This window comes from Equus caballus, chromosome 27 (genome assembly GCF_041296265.1).
Source record: "Equus caballus isolate H_3958 breed thoroughbred chromosome 27, TB-T2T, whole genome shotgun sequence".
NCBI lineage: Eukaryota > Metazoa > Chordata > Mammalia > Perissodactyla > Equidae > Equus > Equus caballus.
In genome coordinates, this window is record NC_091710.1 from 23,162,474 (window position 1) to 23,180,460 (window position 17,987).

The 17,987-nt window shown below is 36.6% G+C and overlaps 1 protein-coding gene across 1 annotated transcript in view; it reads left to right on the plus strand.

The window, feature by feature from the left end:
• The window catches only part of LOC111770875 (disintegrin and metalloproteinase domain-containing protein 18-like), a 119,664-nt gene extending 101,939 nt beyond the window's left edge, over positions 1–17,725 (plus strand). The window contains exon 12 of the mRNA XM_070252764.1: positions 15,324–17,725. The gene's annotated coding sequence lies outside the window, so the exon portion shown is untranslated. The remainder of the gene's footprint in view (positions 1–15,323) is intronic.
• The last annotated feature ends 262 nt before the right edge of the window (positions 17,726–17,987 follow it).

The following is a 17,987-nucleotide window of genomic DNA, read 5'->3' on the forward strand; positions in this document are numbered from 1 at the left end:
TTTTTTTGGATAGTTATTGGGAATCTATTTTGTTTCTTTGGTGGTGCTTGAGTATTTGAAGGAGCAGTCACCTCTTCTGGACTTTACAGACTGGCTTTGGTAAAGAAACACCTTCACCTTTGGGTGGGTGCAAGGGTGCAGCTGGGTTGGGTGCAGTGGCTCTCACCCTCTGGGGGCTTGGCAGTGTATCTGGCTCCAGAAGAGCACAGTGGCACGGACTCTGAGCCTTTCCATCAGCCATGCTCAGCATTGGTGAAGATTGCTGTCTTCCTTGGTGGCTAAGACTGTGGGTTTCTATGGTGGTTGTGAGGGATTCTGAGTCCTTCATGGTGAAGACTGTTGGGGTCCTCCTGCTCTCATTTTTCTCTCTGTGGCCATCAAATCCGTCATTGGTGCTGGGGTCTGAGGCATGGGTGCATCCATGGGAGCAATGCTGATGTCTGAGACATGGGCTTACGCACAACCTCAGTTTTATATATGTAGCTAGATGTCCTAAAGACACAGATCATGGTAGTTTTAAATGAAATAAAGGATGGAAATTACTTAGAATACTGCCTAATACACAGTAAGTGCTCAATTTTGATATTTATAAGCAGTTTTATTCTGAGATGACTGAATTTAGTTAATAAACTCCAAGAATTTTGTATTCATAGATAGGTAGTACAATATAATACAGATGAATAAATTATATTATCCTGAAACTACTAAAATAATTACCTATTCATTGTACACTATATCTTGACTTAGTGGCCAGCTTCACCTAAAAACAAACCAATTCAAAACTGTAACTTAAAAGGACCTTTCTCGTCCATGCCTAGGTCTAATTCCCCCTTCTACTGTTAGCACCACTATTGTTAGCCAAATTCCTCTTCTTCCATTCCAACCACAAGTTTTATTTATTTATTTATTCTTTTCTTTTCTTTCTGTTACTGATTCCTTTTTATTTTGTTTATTTTCTCTTAGTGTGGTGACATTGGATTATAACATTATATAGCTTTTAGATGTACATCATAATATAATTTGAATTCTGTGTACATTACATCATATTCACCCCGCAAAAACTAATTATAGTCCATCACCACACAGGTGAGCCTAATCACCCCTTTTGCTCTCCTTCCTCCTTGCTTCTCCCATGGTAACCACCAATCCAATCTCTGTTGCTATGTGCTTGTTTCTCATTGTTTTTATCTTCTGCTTATGAGTGAGATCATACTGTATTTGACTTTCTCCCTCTGACTTATTTCACTTTGCATAATGCCCTCAAACTACATCCATGTTCTCACAAATGGTCAGATTTCATTGTTTCTTATGGTATGGTATTGTTTTAGAAGTCCTTCCCTGCCTCAAAATATTTTATGTCATGCAAATATTATTCTACTTTTTTTCCAATCATTTTTGATTCACATTTTATATTTAGGTCTATATACAATCTGATGTTCAGCTTTGAATATGGTGTGAAGTAGAGATCCCAATTAACTTTTCTCTGTATAGTGATCTGTTTTTTCTAACACTAAACAATCTACCCATATCTCACAAACTTACATGGTTACTTTTGTCATAAATCAAATTTCTCTGTAGATACAGGCACTCTATTTTATTCCATTTTTTTCCCTGCAGACTGTTAAAGGTGAAAATCTGCAGATGTACTTTCCCTACTACCAAATATCACTCCTCTTTGGCAACCACTGTTCACAATTTATGTATCCCTGAGAAGTTTTCTATGAGCAAATGTATACACTTAAACATAAATATATATTCATATCTCTATAAACTTATGTATACTAGTATAGAAATTTAAACAACATTGGGATTATGCTACATATATTTTCTGCCACTTTCTTATTTCACTCAATGATATATCATGGACAACTTTCCTTTTCAGTATATACATATCTAGTATCTTTTATTTATACATCTTATTATAGTTATACCATAATTTATTTAACAATGTTCTTATTGATGGATATTTAAGCTCTTTGCTATTTTTATTATTTTAAGACATCATTGAAATTAATATCCTGATACATACATCTATGTGCACTTGTAGTTGCAAGTATTTCTGCAAAATTGATACTTGGGCAAGGAATTGGTGGGTCATAGGATATGTGCATTTTAAAAGTTCGACCAGCACTGCTCTAGTTCCCTTGGATTTTCAACAATGTGTGTTTAGACTGATGGTATTCTGAGTCTGATTATACCCAGATGATTCCAGGGTAGAGAGTGGCCCCAGGTGAGTCTTCTTGGAACACATATCTACTTCACAGTGGCTTTTAAGTATCTTTTCCTGTCAATTATACACCCCCATAACTTTTAATTACCTTACTCAGCAGTAAGTGCAGATATTTAATGATTATTATCTCTCTTCTTGACTTCTGTGGGGTGTTTTAGGCCCATTCTCTGATCCCACATTACTCTATTCCAAAAAAGTCTGATTTCTTATGTATATGAGTGAAGTACAAGGGACATTTATTGGATTATGATATTTGAAATATGGTAACAATTCCTTTCAGTTCCAATTTGGAGGAGTATTTCTTCTGTTAGGACAAAATGTGCACTATTTGGAAATAATGCCAAAGGATGACTGCACATCCTTTCAGTGACATACTTGAACATTGTCTAACAGACTTGCCCAAGTTTATCCAATTTTCTAGGAGAATATACCTTTATTTGACTTCTATTTATTATTGATTAGAACCCCTAATCAATAATTAGGGTTACAGTCTCCACAGACTGTTAAAATTCTCAGTAAAGTTAGATGACAGACATAAGAAATCTGATAAGTTGCAAAAGATTTATGTACAGCAGAGATATTCTATTCTGGAAGAGACACTTAAAAAGTGAAATTTTATTGCTTTGAAGGGCATTAACCAGTTTTATATGTAATTTATTTATTTTATAATTTATTTTCTTTTGGACTATATAAATCAAAAGCTCTTTGAACCAACCTTACCATAATACTGATTCCCTCATTGATGAGTTCAATAAATCTTTGATGTATACCTATTGCACATTGATATGAGAGTCTCATTTTTAACATTTTGGAAATTATACTTTAACACTTCCAATGAACAGAGAAATTGATTTTACAGGAGAGTGAGAGATGAGCAAGCAACAGATGCTTTCAAGTGAGGTTCATGGTGAGCTGGATGGATAGATCTGAGCAACAAAGGAACAGTTATCAGGCAAGATTTACTCTGAGAATAATGAGAGTAATGATGACTAGTAGGCACATAGGTAGCCCAGCCCCCATTATCAGTAGAAAGGCTTGAAGCTTCAAGTATTCATTTGGGAAGGTGAGCTTCAGCAGCTCCTGTGCCACAGTGCCCTTTTCCAGGGAACCTAGGGACATTGACAAGGATGATGGATGCCCAGAGGCCTTATCTGTGGAAACTAAAGGGGATACCTTGAGACCTGCCCTCTATTATGACTGATTGCCCCAAAGGAGCTTGGAATCTTGTCCCAGGAGTACCTTACTCACCCATCAGGACTTCAGATACCAGTGAGTTGGGGAAAGGGGTGGTATGGAAGGCATATGTACAGAGGAGCACTGAACTGCCACTGTGGTCAACTACACAAACTTCTGAAGGCCTCAGGTAAGCAGTAATTGGTTTTGGACATTTAGAGAAATACTTCCAATTGTCAAAATTTGTGATTTTTTGTTCACAAAACATTTTAATTTTTAAAAAAATTAAATTAAGTTAAAAAAAAATCTAAGTTTCCAATTCCTGCCTCACTCCTAATGCAATCAAACTTCCACCCCTGTCGGTCTCCTGAAATGGGTCTGGAAAAGATCATCAATGACTTGTACTCTGGGCTGCTAGATAAAATCAGGACACCCAGTTAAGGCTGAATTTCAGATGTACAGTGAAAAAGTATAACTTAGTCCCAAATACTGCATTGTTACATCATCTCCTTTGAAGTATCCTGGTCAAGTTTTCTAGCAATCTTTTTGTAAAACCCTCTACTGTGACACAAACCCACTGCATGTGCGGCATCCACCTGGGTGGGCCTACCTCCACATCACACCTGTGGGACTTTGTGGGCAAGGGGAGCCAATGCAAACATATTGCCTGCTGTGCTGTACTATGAGTAATAGAGGCCTTTGACTTCATTTGTCCCAGGAGTCACAGGTCTTCTGCCCTCAGCCATGAAATAATGGCAGGCTAACTTATTAGCTTGCAAATAGGGTAAGGCCTCAGTCCCTTCAATGTTCTTGACAAATATGTAATTAATTTTATGGCTTGAGCCCCAACACATTACAGCTATCTTTAAAAACAATTTTTATACCCTCCTTTTAAATATAAATAATATACTGAAGGCTTTTTCATGGACTCAACTTTTTCTGCTCTCCAGAAACAGTAGATTTGCAACCTTATTTTGACATCATGGTCACTTCTTTAGATAGGAGTCCTCTTTGGGTCAGTGTCCTTTTTTCTTAGGATACTTCTGCCAGCTTCATTGCTTCCCAGTAATAAAAACAAGTTCTAGGTCCATACTGTTGGAACTAAGACAGGCATCATAGTGTGAGTGATTCTTTGCCATTGTGCACTTGTGATTTCCACATTTGCCCTTTAACATTTAGCCTTTGTTTTTTCTAGTGCCATAAAATGTTTTCCAAAAGTTTATAGTGTTGAAGAAAATACTATCTGGATAAGGAAGCAAAGAGTGAAGAAAATGATTACAGCGTAAAAGATGTCACTGCTAACAAATTAACTGCATTATGATGTTTTAAGCAGGTTACAAAATAAATATATATTGTAATTTATCTATCAATCTAGCTAGCTATCTAGCTATCTAGCTATCATCTATCTATCTATCTAGTGCTTTTCAACCTTTAGCATGCATAAAAATAATCACCTGAATTGCCTCATTCCAAGGTATTCTGATTCTGTAGGTTTTTGGTGGGACCTGAGATTCTGCATCTCTGCAATCTCCTAGGTGGTGATGGAACACCCATTGAGTAGCACTGCTGTAGTTAGTTGTTTTTAGCAAATTGATCAAAGGCTGGAAACTTTGGGTTGACATGTAACATACAATTTATCTCACTTAAGATATTGGGAGATGAGCTCCCAGTTTATTTTCATCTGTAATATCTAGTTATAGGAACATATTGCTAATGTTCAATGGGGATGCTATTCTTCCTCTAGGTTTCAAATCCAATAGCAAGGTAGACAGCATAGGCAGACAATTGTAGATCAAATAATCATTTTCATTACTGGCCAAGCGGAAACGGAGAATAGGGCTGAGAATATTACTGGCCAAGCTGAAATAGAGAACAAGGCTGTGAAATTGACCTCCTAATAATTTGCCCCTGGATTAAACTTACACATAAAGCATGTCCTCATGAAGGAACACAGAATGCCTATTTTTAAGGGAATTTTGCCCAAAGATCAGGAGAAATTCCCTTCACTTTGCCTCACTCAGTATGAATAGGTTCTTTGCATGAAGCAGTGAGAGAAAGTTCAGAATTCAGAAGAATAAGAGATAGTCATCAAGCAGAGGACATTTCAACAAATTTCTTTTTATTTGCTACTCAAGATGTCATTGAATAATAACCAGCTATTACCAAATTCATTTCTCTACTTTCTGCTTGTACAGTACTTTTCCTCCTTCACTGTTTCAAAAGCTTCAGCAGAAGTGGAGACCTGTCTTTCTTCTACTCTTCCCATTATTCTCCTTTCCCAACCATCCTGGGAAGGAACAGAGTTTATTCATGGTTAATTTTCCCATCCACAACTGAATATGTGCTTCTCTACTCACCCAGTGGTGAGTGCCTCCTTACTTTAGATCTATATTGTCCAATATCTTAGCCATTACCAAATATGGCCATTGAACACTTAAAATGTGGCAAGTCTGATTGAGATATGCTGTAAGTACAAAAAACACACAAAATTTTTTAAGATTTAGTACAAAAAAGGAATCTAAAATATCAATAATGTTTCATAATGATTAAATGTTGAAATGATATTTTGGATCTATTGGGTTAAATAAAATATATTATTAATTTCATCTTTTTCTTTTTACTTTTTTAATATGAGTATTAGAAAACTTAAAGTTGCATCTATGTCTCCTATTATGTTTCTATAGGGCAGTATTAATTTAGATCCTAGTTCTAAGTGTTCTTATGTTTACATATAATGTCCAGTGTTTTTAGCTGTGCTTAGTGGTAAGAATAGAATGAAGACCATCTACTCCATTTAGGCCTAGAACTGAAGACACTGCTCATCTTTTAAAATGTTTAAGATACAATTTAAAATTATTTTGTACCAATATGTTAAGTTTATAAGTGTACAATTTTGTCATTTTTAATGATGTACAGAAACCCATAACTTGCTATGGCAGGCTGCCTCTAAAATGGCTTCATGTTTCCAGTTATAGACAAAATGGAGTAAATACATTCCATTTTACTCCCCCCTGTTAGTCATAACAAAAAAGTTTGGGAAGAACATATATGTCAACTCCCAGAAGACTCTGAAAGGTAGGGAAAGGAAAGCAGACTGGTTAGAGACCGTGGGACTCAAGCAGCAACCCAGCAGTGAGTTCCCTGTGGCTTTTTGCTTGCCTCCTATACATATTGGCCTGAGCAATAGAGAAGCTGACAATCTAGAGATGTCAATTGGCACAGAGAAAAAAAAATAGCTCCAAAGAAAACCTGCCCCCTCTAGCCAAAGGACAAAGAAAAGAGCATCCCAGTAGGTCAGAAACCTTTTAACCATGACTGCTTCTCTGGAAACAGGCATGATGTGAAAACAGTAGCACCTCTCTCCCACAGAAGCAAGCACTGCAGCAGCTGAGCCAGTGGGTAAGATCCTGTCTTCACCACACACTGTGGCGATTGAGGCAATGCCCCTCCCCTAACTGGGCTTGTGTGTGGAACTCTGACTTCCAGAACCCCCTCCCTGCAGTAACAAGGTGATGCCCCACTTTTGTTAAGTCAATAAGTGGAATCTTGTCTTCCGTCTTTAGCTTCTGATGATAAGGTGGCATCTCTCACTCTTCCCAGTTTATGCTGCAGAGATCGTGGGGTCGAGACCTATCATTTGGGTAACCGACAAATGGAGCAGACAAGCCTAACAGCTTTTGTAAACTAAATTGACATTTGACCACAGCCAACAGAAGCAAACCAGGACATGTCTTCTATAGACATGTTGACTATCTACTAAAATATAATATATAAATAGGAACCAGAGTCTTTTACCACAAATGCAAAATGTGCAGAACATCATCCAAAATTACTTATCATATACTAAGATCCAGGAAAATCTCAACTTGAATGATAAAATACAATCAAAATAACATGAAATGACACAGACATTGAAATTATCAGAAAAAGATTTTAAAGCAGCTACTATAAAAATGCTCCAAAAAGCAACTATGAAGACTCTTGAATAAAATAAATAATTAAAAATCTCAGCAAACAATAGCAGATATGAAAAAAGAAATTCTAGAAGTTCAAAATACAATCCCATAAATAAGATATCTTCTGGATAAACTCAAAAGTAGAATGGAAATGACTAAAAAAAGAATCAGTGAACTTACAGATCATTAGAAATTATCCAATCAGAACAACAGAGAGGAAATGATTTAACAGAAAGACTGCCTTAGAAGCCTATGAGACAATAACAAGAGGTTTAACATTCATTTCATTGGAGTCCCAGAAGGAGAGGAAAAAGAATGTGGGGCTGAAAAACTATTTGAAGAAATAATGGCTTAAGATATTCCAACTTGGCAAATACATAAACCTACAGATTCAAGAAGCCAAGCAAATTCAAACAGTATAAACTCAAAGAAATACATACCCAGAAACAAACTTCAGAAACTAAACACAAAGGAAAAAAAATCGTTAAAGCAGTCAGAGAAAAATGACACATTACCTAGAGAGCAACAATGATTCAAATGACAATAGTTTACTCTTCAGAAATCATGGAGGACAAAGGAAGTGACTGAACATTTTCAAGTGTGAAAAGAAAAGAACTTTCAACACAGAATTTTACATCCAGCAAAAATACCCATCAGGAGTGAAGGTGAAATAGACATTCTGAGATGAAGGTAAACAAAGAGAATTTGTCACAAGCAAACCTGTTCTAACAGAATAGCTAAAGGAAATTCATAAGAAAGGTAATTATAATAAAAAGAAACTTGGAATACAAGAATGAAAAAAGAATGAAAAGGGTAAATACATGGGCAAATATAGTGGATTATTATTATTCTCTTGAGTTTTAAAACTTGTGACAGTTGCAAGCAAAAATGATAACATTGCTAGGTAAAGTTCTCAGCATGTGCAGAGAACATTCAAGACAGCCATATCGTAGTGGGGCTCACTTTGTGGGGAGATAAAGGGACCTAAATGGTGGTAAGGTATCAACATCCCACTTGAAGTGGTAAAATGTTGATACTAGCAGACTGTGATAAGCTATGTATGTATATTTTGATCTCTAGAAAATTTTTTACAGATTAGACAGTTTTTTTTAAACACTATAAGTAAATTCAAATGCAGTAGTAAAAGTGTTCAAATAACCTACAGGTACTTGAAAACAAGTAACAAAGAAAGGAAAAAGAGAGGCAACAAACAGAAAACAAATAACCTAATGGCAGACTTAAATCCTTCCATATCAGTAATTACATTATATATAAATGGTAAACACATCAGGATCCTGGGCACAGACCTATGTACCACTTCTTAAGCCATCTGTGGCAGGCATCCTACATATAAAGTAGAGAAAGATGGGCACAGATGTTAGTGTAGGGCTAATCTTCCTCAAAACAAACAAACAAACAAGGATAGCAACTATTGGCAAGGTTGCAGGCAAAAGGGAACCCTTGTGCACCATGGATGGGAATGTAAATTGGTACAGCCACTATGGAAAACAATATTGAGGTTTCTCAAAATATTAAAAATAGAACTACCATATGACCCATCAATCCCACTTCTGGGTCTATATCCAAAGGAAATGAAAACAGGATCTCAAAAAGATATCTGCACTTCCATGCTCATTGCAACATTATTCAGGATAGGCAAGATATGGAAACAACCTAAGAGTCAATCAATGGATGAATGGATAAGAAGATGTGCTTTTCAGAAAAGATATATTATTCAGCCATAAAAAAGAAAGAAATTTTCCATTTGTGACAACATATATAGACCTTGAAGGCATTATGCTAAGTGAAATAAGTCAGACAGAAGAAGACAAATACTGTATGACATTTCTTATATGTGGAATCTAATAAAACTGAACTCATAGAAATAGAAAGTAGAATGGTGGTTACCAGGGGCTAGTGGGTGGGGGAGCTGGGGAGATGCTGATCAAAGTTTACATACTTCCAGTTAGAAGATGAATAAGTTCTGGGGATCTAGTGCACAGCATTGTATTATAGTTAACAGTACCATATTTTATACTTGAAGGAGAAGAAAGAAGAGGAGGAAAAAATAAACACACATGCATATCACATATAAATACAAGCACATAAACTGATAACAATGATCATCATGTATCTGGAAACAGCTCAATATATAGACTCTCAGTAGTGGACTTCATAGACTTGAACTAAGATACTCTCTAAAGACCAAGTCACCTAGATGTTACCCATAGAGTGACATGTAGAGGTGACATGGGCACTTGTGAAAGGTCATCTATGCCTCACAAGTCAAGTTGTTTTGGGATCTATTGTGTTTGATTTTTGCTAATTTTTGTAGTTGTTGATGTGCAATTCTAGAACTTATGTTTCAAAAGTACAGTAGTAGTGAGAATGTCAAAAGTGCTAATAAGAAGTGGCATCAAATTTTTATAGTAAAGCTAGAGACGATGGTGATAAATATAATTATCAATCAAAAATAAATATTACGTGTTATTATGGAATAAATGACTCAGCAGAAGGAATAATTGTGAAGGAGAAAGAGCAATTTGAGCAAAATATGAATAGCTCTATGCCTAAGATACAGGAAAACATATTTCCAGGATGTGAAGATATTTTTTCTCTGAATTGTCTGATTTCAAAAAATATACACACACATATATGAAAAACATAAAAGAACTAGATGCATTTAGGGCATACACTTGCCAATAATTAATTCCCATTCAGTGGGAATAATAAAACCTAGGTAAGAGTATTTTAAATGATTCATATACGTCCCTAACTTGTGGGCAATGGGGGGCCTTCAGTAAGTGGAAGATATTGGAAAATGCCTTCTAATTGCTAATCATTATAATCATTACCAAAATTAAATATCAGGCAGAGGAATATTTCACCATGCCTGGCACTAAGTAAGGTGTACAGTGAATGTTAGTCTTTTAGCCTCCTTTTTAATTATTCCATTAATTTAAGTAGGAAATGCACACAAAAAAACTATTTTATAAGGAAATAGATTAATCATTAAGCATTTGCTTATTTTTACACAATGAATGACTGAATTCTATTTAACTTGTTTCTTAAAATATTCAATTCCTACCTCAGAAATGACAGTTTCCCAGTAGCAGATTTGATAAGTAGAGAAGTATTTATTTTCCTTTCTTTCTTTCTTCCTTTTTTTTTTGGTGAGGAAGATTGTCCCTGAGCTAACATCTGTGCCAATCTTCCTCTATATTGTATGTGGGATGCTGCCACAGCATGGCTTGATAAGCGATGTGTAGGTCCATGGGCAGGATCCAAACCTGTGAACTCCTGGCTGCCAAAGTGAAATGCACAAACCCAACCACTAGGCCACTGGGCCAGCCATGATTTCTCATTTTTATTAGGAAGATTTTGCAAAGGTATAATGTTTAAATAAAAAAAAAATGTTTAAATAAAAAGAAAAATACATACATAATGGGAATATATGTAAACCCCTGCCGATGGCTCTTACAGGTGAGCAACAATGACCAGAAAACACAATGAATGGAAAATAGACTTTCAGTCATCACAAGATTTCATGAATGTACCTCAGGTACGAAAAATAAGTAATATATAATACATTGTTAAAAGTGGCAGAACACAGTACATTTGAGGGAGTCAAGCATTCTGATCATAGTTAGATGATGATATTTAGTGGCAGGCTAACCTGATAATCTATTTTAGTTCTGATTGTAAAGCAGAACTGGAATGAGGGAGGAACATCAGCCAAATCTTTAAAATCCCTTGACCCAAGTATTTCATCTTTCATTTTATCATGGTACTATTTATTTTGAGTTACTTGGAATGAAATATTTTAGTGATTTATTTTACAATATTTGCTGAATAAGGAAGTTGAAAAATGTTAATGTTTTAAGACCCTAGTTCTAGGATAATTTGTTCCACAGTGATAAATTGCTAATATATCTACTTCAGCTTTACTACATATTAGTTATATGAAAATATTAATTTTTAAATTAGAAAACAAAATGCTTTCAATATAGAAGAGAATACCTGATTTTAAAGATAATACTCTATAATAAAATCCATTAAAAAAACCCTTCAAATAATACTGTTGATGCAAATAATCCATATTCAATCTATCAGTCTAAATTGGAGTGAGTTTAATATGAGCCAGACCTGAGGACTATGGCCTGGGGCCTTCATTCCTCAAGGAAGGAAGGGCACCAAAGAAATGGGATGTACTGAGTGGTTATAAACCATCTCGGAACAAAGAGCATACATCACATATGACAAGAATGTCCTTTTCACAACAGTCACAAGATTGCTTTGCTGACACAGCAGATCAGTGGTCAGCAGATCAGTGGTCACAAGGTGAACACAGCAGGTCAGTAATTAATCCTTAGTTTCTAGGCGGAGATGCATATCCTTAAGGAAATGTCCATATGGGGGAAGATATATCCCTATTTTGAAGGGCATCATTCTTCTCTCTGGGACATTGTAAATGTTTAAAGCAGATGTACAATGCATGCTCAACAGGCCACACCAGGGCTTTCTGGAAAAACAAGGTGAAGCTGAATTAGTTTTAAACCAAATGGCTTCCTCATAGACTCTAATATATTCTATTGCTTATTGCTTTTCACTTATTTATCAACACAAAGCAGTTACTGATGAGGATTATTTTGGGCTAGTTACTTTTGAAAACTGCAGACTGCAAGAAGGCTCTGAAGAGTGGAATTTGCTTGCCCTTTGTTGGGAGACATTTACATTTGTAAAGGAGATCTCCATCTGTAGGGGTGTCTCCCTCTCTGCACCTTGTGCTGGCTCAGGGACTAAGTGCCGTGGCTAAGTGGGACTTGATTAAATCTTATAACTATGTTGACACCTGCGATTGTGCTCTACACCCTCCTCTAGTCCACTTTCAGTTGGACACTGGCTTTACCGCCATGGGGAACGCCCTAAGCATCCCTGGAGACTCACTGCTTGGATGCACTTTAACTAATTGGAAACAGTTTCAATTGGATGGGCTATGCCCCAGAAACTCCATCTTGGAGAAAACTTGAAGGGTTTCTCTGTTCCTTTATGATGCAGTTGGACAGGTAGAGCAACCTGTAATATTATCTGAGTTATAACCCAGTTTCTGAGAAGTCAAGAGCAACTGTCCTTGGAAAATCCTTGTAAGGCTGGAAAGCAGCTCTAGAGGAATTCAGGTTCCTCCCATTTCCCTTATCTCAAAGAGCTTGCAAATCCTCTGGGGACTTCCTAGCCCATCACTAATTCCTAAGACTGAAGGAAAAAAAAGGGGGGGGGGGGAAGCAGCCACAGTGTGCCCTTGCCAAAAAATCCAGCATCTTGGGTGTCTTCTCCACAAATATTGGTAAAAAAGGCTCAAAAATAAGTTTGGATTCATTAACTAGGGAGCTTTGTATTACTGTACCTGATTCATGGCAGTAATTTTTAAAACAATAGCTGTGGAGATTCTGTGTATGTGTGTCTGTATGTATGTTATATGTGTGTGGTATTTTACCTCCAGATGATATGGCTAAAATTATGAACTCTGTTTAATTGGCTTAAAGTAACCACTTACACAAATTCTAAATGTAGTAGAAATTAACCCAGTATCTTTCAAAGTTAACATGATGTGAATTAATCTTTGGTAAATGAAAGCTTGTTCAAGTTTGTTGGTTTGATTGAAATAGTCTTCTTGTCAGAGTTGTCAGTATTTGGATATGATTCAGGCATGCAGCCTAGGTTTACTAGTCAAATAAGTTCATGTTGTCTGTTAGAAATTCATCAGCAAAATAATGGCTTTAAATAGCTGTTTGTCTAATATCTCCTGAGGTTTTTGTGGGCAATCTGAACGTAATTGTTGGAAACAAATGGTTTAAATAGATAAAAATGGATGAGTTTGTGGGTACAATAATTGTTTCATGGTCTGTGTACTTGGGAAAAAAACAGCTTCTAACTTCTTTTTTGGTAACTTAAAACTTCAGAGTTTTGCCAAGATAAGTTAAATGATAAAAACCTATTGAGTATCTGGGTCATTTTTGGATAGGATGGAACACTGAAACATTATTGCTAAACACATCTAAGTTATTTACTTTTAGCTTCTTATTGCAGAGAGGCTAAAAGTTTTTGGGTCTGTTACCGTAAAGTGGCATGTTTCTAGAAATTATGAAGTATTTAGAATGCTGATATAAAAGGCAATTTGTAATTGCTTACCTCTTTAGTGTTTAGTAGGGTCTATTAATGGTTAAAAGTTCTAATTAATATATGTAGTTAAAGCTACTGGAAATTAATAAGGAAAACAGTTCTATATTCAAGGAAGTTAAAATGTATGTTTTCTGTAATGAGGGTATAAAGAATGGAAGTATTTTTGTGTGTTGGGTTAAGAAAGATAAATTTGTCCTAAAGTACTAGAAGGGAAGAAAGAAAGCATGGGACAAAGTCTGAATGTAAAAAGAAAGTTGTAGAAGGTTTGTATTAAAGAAATTCACAAAGGAGTTTTATGCCTGGTGAAACAGACTAAGATTAAAGTAAATCCAATTAAGTAAATGAATTTCAAAGTTAAAAATAAGCTGGTGTAAAAATTAAAATTTGGTTTTTCTCTCAGAATAATTTTCTTGAACTTTTGGTCTGCTCTTGATAAACAGGTTATAAAAGGTGTTCCTTTGAGTAAGTCTACCTAAAAGACAAATCTGTTGTGTTAAAATAATGACTGAGCTCACTCTTAAGATTTTAGACTTGGGGCCAGCCTGGTGGCACAGCAGTTAACTTCACACATTCCACTTCTTGGCAGCCCTGGGTTCGCCAGTTCAGATGCTGGGTGTGGACATGGCACTGCTTGGCACACCATGCTGTGGTAGGTGTCCCACATATAAAGTAGAGGAACATGGGTAGGGATGTTAGCTCAGGGCTGGTCTTCCTCAGCAAAAAGAGGAGGACTGGCAGTAGTTAGCTCAGGGCTAATCTTTCTCAAAAAAAAAAAAAAAAGATTTTTGACTTTTTCTGTTGTCACTTTGAATGCATACCTGAGCATTGTTTCACAGTGAGCATTGTTTCCTATTTGAACAAGTGTTTTAAAATCTTTTGATATTTTTGACATACTTCTCCCTGAAAAAAAATATTCAAATCCTGAATGAAGGCTTTCTTTTGATCTGAAAGAAAGACGAAATTTTCTCTGAGGATTTTCAGAGAGCCCCTGAGACTTCTCAACGAAATTTGCTCTCTCTTCCTTTATGGAGAAAAATACTAAACTAATTAAGCTTATTTGGTGTAGTAAACTACATGGGAAGCATTGTCAAATAAGCGATGATAACCTTTCTTATGTGGTATTATGTGAGTAAGTGATATAGGTGTCTTAAAATTATGTAAGATTCCTAAAATTCTGATCTGTCCTGGTTATCGGTCATAATTCCAGTTATTATCTTGAAATGTTGTATGTCACAGAAGTAACCAAGTTTCTTTGTCACTTGCCCTTTTGAGTCTTTTGTCCATTTGTAGATAGTTGCTGTTTTACTATGATGCTTTGGCAAATATGTTTCATCTTCAGAGAAATTCCTGGAAAGGATTCTGACACAAGATTCTAAACTACATGTTACTTATAAACTTTCAAATTGTAACAATGAGCTGGCTAAGATATTACAAAATTCTAACAGAGAAACTGAGCTCATAAAACTGCTAACAGAAGATTAAGATCAAGAATCGATTATACAAGGCTGTTGAACTGACGAGGATGATTACAATTTTTTATAACTTTTGTTTGAAATGTTATTGAGTTTTTGATGTTTTGTTTTGTTTTCTCAGCTTTAAGGCTTATGCTAACTACTAATTATAGCAATTTGGTGAAATTATACCTTTATGAGAAAAACTGAAACATTTATCTTTTTCCCCCTGCCTGATCCCTCCAGAATTTGGAAACTGTGAGGGAGTATGGTTATTTGTGGCAGTATAGTTATTTGCATAAGTCCAATAAAAATCTGTTCTCCTTATAACAGGACACATTGATTACATTACCAAGGCTTTGACTGGAATGTCATATGTGAGACAAACATACAGGCTCAGATATGACAAGACAGCTTTCAGGAACAAAGATTGGACTTTCTGGAATAAAGCCACTTGGAAATATTGGCCTGGTCCTTGTTTACAGAGATTCTGGCAATCTTACCTGGTAAGTAAGGAAGCTTGCTTATCTGACAGGTGCAAGGAAACTTAGAATATTTTGGGGGACCTTGAGAAGAGAGGAGTCCACCCAAACCTGTAGGTATTGCAGGCAAAATCTGATGACAAGTCCTTGGCTTGGCTTTCTGGCCTCCAGAGGCCTTTAAAGTTCAATCTGAGATTCCTCATAAAAATTCAAGCAAGCAGATTTAAAGGAGCCTATATGATCACTTGCTATTTTTGCTGCAGTTATGTAAATACTTGGACCAAGTTGTATTGAAACTACACTTATTTTGCAAACCATTTAGTCTTAATTTGGCTATCCTGTAAAAATGAGGAGGATTTTAGAGAGAAAAATTATGTTTCAGTAGAAGCTATAGTACGCATTCATGGATGGTAGATTCTAGCTCTTCTCTTCTACAAGATTCACCTATTACTAATCATAATGTCTCCTTGTGGCCATCCATCTCTGATACCTGGGAGCCCCCTGGCAACAATCAAACATTTTCCTTCAACTCTAATGCCCAAATACTAACTATATTTGCCTTGTCACAGGTGGATCATAAACAACAAGTTCCAAAGGTAAAGTCCCCAACCTATCGATACACACAGGATGGACTATAGGAAATTTGGGACGAATATATTTGGCTCACTCCTCCTAGTGGTCAATTCAGTCAAAAGGCCACTATATGTTGGGGACAAACCAATCACACCTGTGATATGTGACCTAATAGCACCCGACCTATAAATGAAAATTCCCCGTTATATGTGTTCTCATATCATAGCCTTAAAAAATACTGATTGGTTTGGGACTGACTGGGATAGATGGCCCTGTATACATCAGTTAGCCTCTAATGGCACTCAGTGGTTCTGTGGCTCCAACTTATGGCCTTGGCTACCACCTCGATGGATTGGACGATGCACCCTAGGCTTCATCTGGATGCAAGGTAGAACTACATTTACTATATCTCCTGCTGACCTACCCAACCTACAACAGTGCTGTACCCACTCTGTCTTCCACTGGCATGACCACCTTGACTCAATTTTCCTTCCTCCATTAGGAATCGAAAGTGTCATCTGGCACATGGAAGCTCTAAACAAATTTACTATGAAGGCATTAAATGATACACAACATAGTCTTCTGCTGTTTGATTTAGAAGTATCCCAAATGAGTAAGGCAGTCCTCCAAAACCAATGGCACTGGATGTCTTGACAGAAGCACAGGGGGGCACTTGTGCCATTCTAAAAACTGAATGTTGTGTCTATATTCCTGACTACCATCAAAGTATCTCTGGCTTTCTATCTGATATGAGCCACCAAATTAAATCCATGTCTGACCCTACCCTGTCTCTAAATGATTGGTTGAACTCTTGGTCAGGACCAGGTTTCTGGACTACAATCAAAGCCTTATTCATTGGGTTAATCATATTGCTTGCATTTCTTATTATAATTTGTTGTCTATTTCATTGTTTTTCTTCCACATGTTAACAAAGTTTCACCTCCTGGACCATTTCTTGTCAAATGGTTCTCTCATCTCCAGAGGATCCGTATACCTCGTTAGCCTTGGACTCCAGGGGTGCCACCTTCCAGTACACTGAACTTCCTACCTGTACCAATGGCACCATTTAGGAACAGCTCTATGACCTTGTACAGCTGGAAGTAGTTACAGAAGACTGACCATCATCCATATCCCCAAAAGATTTTGGGGCCAAATGGGTTTGGGGGGAGTTATGATGAGGATTATTTTGGGCTGGTTACTTTCGAAAACTGCAGATGGGAAGGAGGCTCTGAGGAGTGGAATTTGCTTGCTCTTTCTTGGGAGACATTTACATTTGTAAGGGAGATCTCCATCTGTAGGGATGTCTCCCTCTCTGCACCAGGCGGGGGGGGGGGGGGGGGGGATGACCTTATCTCTAGAAACTCTTAATGGGGAAGGCAAGGACATCCTGACTTAATCCGATCTGATTCTTATCTAAAGTTATAGGGCCACCCAACAACCAGACCCCACCTGCACTGATGCCATTTTAACAACTTTTTTTTTTTAACATATTCTTTCCTTTATCTTATAAAGAAATAACTCACATACCTATGCCTTATAAATTTAGCTCTAACCCTCAACACACTGCAACTCTTACTGCCTATGGGTCCTGTTCCCATGCCTGCAGCTCTTACTGCCCATGGGTCCTGTCCCCATGCTGTTCCATACTATTCTCTGAATAAAGGAGCACTACTGCCAGACCTTCAGAGTCCAAGAACTCTTTCCTTTGACTCCCCAGCTCACCAATCCCCCATCAGATACGATGTAGTGCATCTTTAGAAGCCAATTCCAAGGTACTCAATACAAGCTGGGTTGCTATTTTTCACTAGAAGTTTTAAATACCACTAAGGTGATTTTTTTTTTTTTTTGGTATTTAAAAATGTTGAAACAATATCTTATTTATTAGAATAAGGATAAGCTAGAATTAACATATAGACAATATGAACTCCTCCTTATTAAAGTC